Consider the following 5275-nt stretch of genomic DNA (forward strand, 5'->3'; position numbering starts at 1 on the left):
CAAATGTGTTTTCCAGGCTTGTCTATTTGTTTTCTTAATGGTGTCTTTTGATGAGCAGGCTATAACTTTGGTCAAATCCAATTAATCAGGGTGCTTGGATGGCTCAGTTCAAGGAGTGTGTGACTCTTTATCTTGGGGTTGTGAGTTCAGGCCCCATGTTGGGTATAGAGATTACTTAAGTAAATAAAACTTTTAAAACTCTAATTAATCAAGTTTTTTTCTTTTATGGTTTGTGCTTTTCTTGGCCTCTAAGGCATTTTTACTGACTTTGAGGTCACAAAAATATTCTTCTCTACTTTCTTCTAGAAGTTTTATGTTTAGGTCTATTATCACCTCAAATAAATTTTTGTGTATGGAGTGAGATTGAAGTCAAGGTTTATTTTTAACCAGCATTTTATGAAAATCTAGCCATGTACTGTTAAGTTCTTTATTGAACACTTACATTCCCACCACCTTGATTCTACCATTAACACTTTACATAATTCCTCACTTATCTGTCTTTCTATCCATTCATCCATATATCCATCCATTAACACAACCCACTTTTAAAATACATCTCTGGGGCTCCTGGCTGGCACAGTTGGTGGAGCATGCAGCTCTTGATCTTGGGGTTGTGAATTCAAGCCCCATGTTGGGTGTGGAGATTACTTAAAAACAAAAAAATATTTAAAGAAATAAAAACATGGGCGCCTGGGTAGCTCAGTCAGTTAAGCATCTACTTTTGGTTCTGGTCATGGTCCCAGGATCCTGGGATCAAGTCCCACATCAGTCTTCCTGCTCAGTTAGCGGCCTGCTTCTCCCTCTCCCTCTGGCCCTCAACCCCAAACCCCCACTCATGCTCTCTCTCACTTGCTGTCTCTCTCTCAAATAAATAAAAAATCTTAAAAAAATAAAAGTAAAAATAAAATAAAATACGTTTCCGAATAAATTGCAGACAACAGTACTCTATCCCCTAAAAGTTTTTTTCCCCTAAATGTTTTTGTTTCCCCTAAATGTTTTAGCAAGGATATTATTTAGTTATAGGTCAATATTATTTACACAGATAAGAAACACAAATCCTAAGTGTGCATTCACTGGGTTGTGACAATGTGACCTGTGTAACCCTAACCTCTAAGATATAGAATTTTACCATTTTTTTAGAAAGATTCCTCATTCTTCTTCCCAGTTAATCCCCATCACCCATACCCATAAAGCAACCATTGTTCTCTTGTTTTTTTCCTCACCATAGATTAGTTCTGCTTATTCTAGGACTTCATATAATGGAATTACACAGTATGATTCTGTGTAAGGATTATTTTACTCAGCATAATGTTTCTGAGATTCATCCATGTTAACATGTCTATTAATAATGCATTCCTTTTTTGTGGATGAATAATATTCTATTGTGTAGCTTTACCACAATTCATTTACCCATCCTTCTACTGATGGTTATCAATATCCTTCTGGAATGTTGCTAAGTTTTACTTGATGGATTTACATGATGGATTCTCATGAATGAATGAGAATGAATGTCAACTCTTTGAAAAACACACACACACAAATTTTTGGTGAATATATATGTATTTTTAAAATTCCCTTGGGTAAATACCTAGAAGTGGAATTATTGGATCATATGATATGTATATTTTCAACTTTTTGAGAAACCATCAAACAGTTTTCAAAAGTGGTTGTACCATTTTACATTTCCACCAACAATGGATGAGAGTTGCAGTTGATCCACATTCTCTCAACAACATATGTTGTCAGTCTTTTTCATTTAAATATTTCAAAATTTAGCCATTCTGGCATATTGCATATGGTTTTATTTTCTTAATTTTTTAATTTTTAAAGATTTTATTTATTTATTCATGACAGACACAGAGAGAGAGAGAGAGGCAGAGACATAGGCAGAGGGAGAAGCAGGCTCCATGCAGGGAGCCTGATGCAGGACTTGATCCCAGGACCCAGGATAACAACCTGAGCCAAAGGCAGACACTCAACCACTGAGCCAACCAGATGCCTCTGTTGAACACTTTTTAAGGTACACATTGGCTATTCCTTATATATTTTTTTGTGAAGTGTCTGTTAAATCTTTTGCCCAATTTTTAAAACATTAAACTTTTTTCAATTGTACTTCCACAAAGCTGGAAAAAATACAATTGAACATTCAGAAAAATTAATCTTTTAATTTTGAGATATTTGTAAATTTGTATGCAGTTGTAAAAAATAGTGCAGAGTCTGTTTGCCTTCTACCCAGTTTCTCCTAATGGTAACGTCTTGCGAAACTATTATTTTGAAAGTAAAATATCGTAAAACACTATCGCCACCAGAATATTGCTATTCGTGAAGTCAAGGTACAGAGTATTTTCAATACCATAAAGCTCTCTCATATTGCCTTTTAATGTTGCCCCACCCCAATAGCCTCCTGAACCCTTGGCAACTGCTGGTCTGTACTCCATTTCTACAATTTTGTTATTTCACAAATGTTATATAGATGGAATCATACAATATGTAACATTTGGGGATTGTCTTTTTCACTCAACATAAAATCTGGAGATCATCCTAATTGTGTCCTTTTTTCTTTTTTTTTAAAGATTTTATTCATTTGGTTTTTTTGAGGGGGGAGGGGCAGAGGAAAAGCAGGGAGGGAATCTTAAGCAGACACTGAGCCTGAGTGCAGAGCCTGACATGTGGCTTGACCTCACAACCCTGAGATCATGACCTGAGCCAAAACCAAGAGTTGGACATTCAACTAATTGACTGTGCCACCCAGGTGGCCCAGATTGTGTCCTGTTTCGATAGTTTATTCCTTTTTATTGCTTAGTAATAGTCCATGGTATGGATGCACCACAATTTGCTTAACTATTCTTCATTGAAGGACAACTGGATTGTTATCAGCTTTTGGCTATTACATATGCAGCTGCTATAAACATTTATGTACATGGGGCACCTGGGTGGCTCAGCGGTTGAGCATCTGCCTTCCGCTTAGGGTGTGATCCCGGGGCCCTGGGATTGAGTCCCACATCAGGCTCCTTGCATGAAGCCTGATTCTCCCTCTGCCTATGTCTCTGCCTCTCTCTATTTATTCATAAATAAATAAATAAATAAATAAATAAATAAATAAATAAATAAATAAATAAATCTTTAAAAAATTTTATGTACAGGTTTTCAAGAAAACATAAATCTTCATTTCTCTAGGATAAGTCCCAGGAGTATAATTGCTGGGTTGTATGATTGTTGCATGTTTAGTTTTTTTAAGAAACTGTCAGGCTGTTTTCCAGAGAATTTGGTAAAATGTACCAAATTACATTTCCATCAGCAGCATACGAGTGTTTCAGTTTCTTTGCATCTTTGCCAGCATTTACAATTAATCCCTATTTTTAATTTTAGCCATTCTCAGAGGGATGGAGTGAGATTTCATATGGTTTTAATATACATTTCCCTAATGGCTAATGATGCTGAACATCTTTTCATGCACTTATTTGCCATTTGTATATCCTCTTTGGTGAAATGCCTATTCATGTCTTTTCCCCATTTTCTAATCAAATTGTGTGTGTTTTTTAACCAGTGTGTTTTGAGAACTCTTTATTGTAAATACTAGTTCTCTGTCATATATGTGATTTGTAAATATTTTCTTCCAGTGTGTAGCTTGTCTTTTCATTCTCTTCCAGGGTCTTTTGCAAACAAAAATATCTAAATTTTTATGAAGTCTGACTTATTATTTTTTTTATTTTATAGAGCATTTTTTAATATTTTATTTATTCATGAGAGATACAGAGACAGAGAGACAGAGAGACAGAGACACAGACAGAGGGAGAAGCAGGCTCCATGCAGGGAGCCCGATATGGGACTTGATCCTGGGACTCCAGGAACACGCCTGGAGCCAAAGGCAGATGGTCAACCCCTGAGCCACCCAGATGTCCCTAAAATTAAAAAGTATTAAAATTAAAATATAAATCCCCTAATTCTGTTCTTAAAGACTTTTTTGGCTGTTCTATACCCTTTTCATTTCCATGTTTATTTTAGAATCACTGTGCCTACTTCTTCCAAATAATCTGATGACTTTTTTTAATAGAAATTTCACTGAATATGTATATCAACCTAGGGAGGATGGATTCTTTTCAATACTGAGGTTCTTCATCCACAAACATGGTATATGTTTACATTTATTTAGGTCTTCTTTAATTTCTCTCAGCAATATTTGTTTTCAGTATACAAGTCTTGTGCAATTTTTCTTAGGTTTGTTCCTAGATATTTGACATTTTTTGATATTATCATAAATTATATTTTGTTTAAATTGCATTTTCCAATTATTCATTGATGGTTATACAAATATACCTGATTTTTATGTATTGACCTTGATTCCTTTCACCTTGCTAATTTCATTTATTAGTTCTAATATGTATTAGTATTTGGGTGTAGCCTTTTTTTTGGATTTTTTTACATATACAATCATGTTGTCTACGAGTAGTGATGGTTTTACTTCCTTCCCAATCTTATGCCTTGTATTTATTTTTCATGTTTTATTTCACTAAGTTCTCTAATATAACATTTACTAGTAGTGGTGGTGAGATAGTCTTGCCCTGTTTCTGATCTTAGTGGAGAAGCATTTATTCTTTTACCTTTAGGTATAATGTCAGCTGTTGTTCAGGGATATCCTTTATCAAGTTGAAAAAATTCATTTTTCAAAAAGATTTCACTTATTTATTTGAGAGTGAGAGAGAGTACAAGTAAGTGGTAGGGCAGAGGGAGAGGAAGATATAGGCTTCCCTGCTGAGCAGAGAGCCAACATGGGTCTTAATCCCAGAACTCTGGGATCATGACTGAGGCAAAGGGAGATGCTTAACTGACTGAGCCACCCAGGTGCCCCTTACTTTTTTTTTTAAGATTTTTTTTAAAAGTAATCTCTACACCCAATATGGGGCTTGAACTCATGACTCCAAGGCCAAGAGTCACATGCTCCACTGACTGAGCCAGCCAGGTACCCCCAAAATGTTCACTTTTATTCCCAGTTTGCTAATAGTTTTTATTATGAAATAATAATTTATTAAACATTTTTCATCAAATACTTTTCCTGGATCAAGACGATCATACAGTTGTTTTCTTGTATTATGTTCAGGAGGTTCATGTTATTGTTTGATTTTTGTAAAGTTAAACTCACCTTACATTCTTTTTTTTTTTTCCAAAGATTTTATTTATTTATTCATGCTAGATATATATATATATAGAGAGAGAGAGAGGCAGAGACACAGGCAGAGGGAGAAGCAGGCTCTATGCCGGCAGCCCGACATGGTAC

The sequence above is a fragment of the Canis lupus genome, chromosome 7, assembly GCF_048164855.1.
Source record: "Canis lupus baileyi chromosome 7, mCanLup2.hap1, whole genome shotgun sequence".
Classification (NCBI taxonomy): Eukaryota; Metazoa; Chordata; class Mammalia; order Carnivora; family Canidae; genus Canis; species Canis lupus.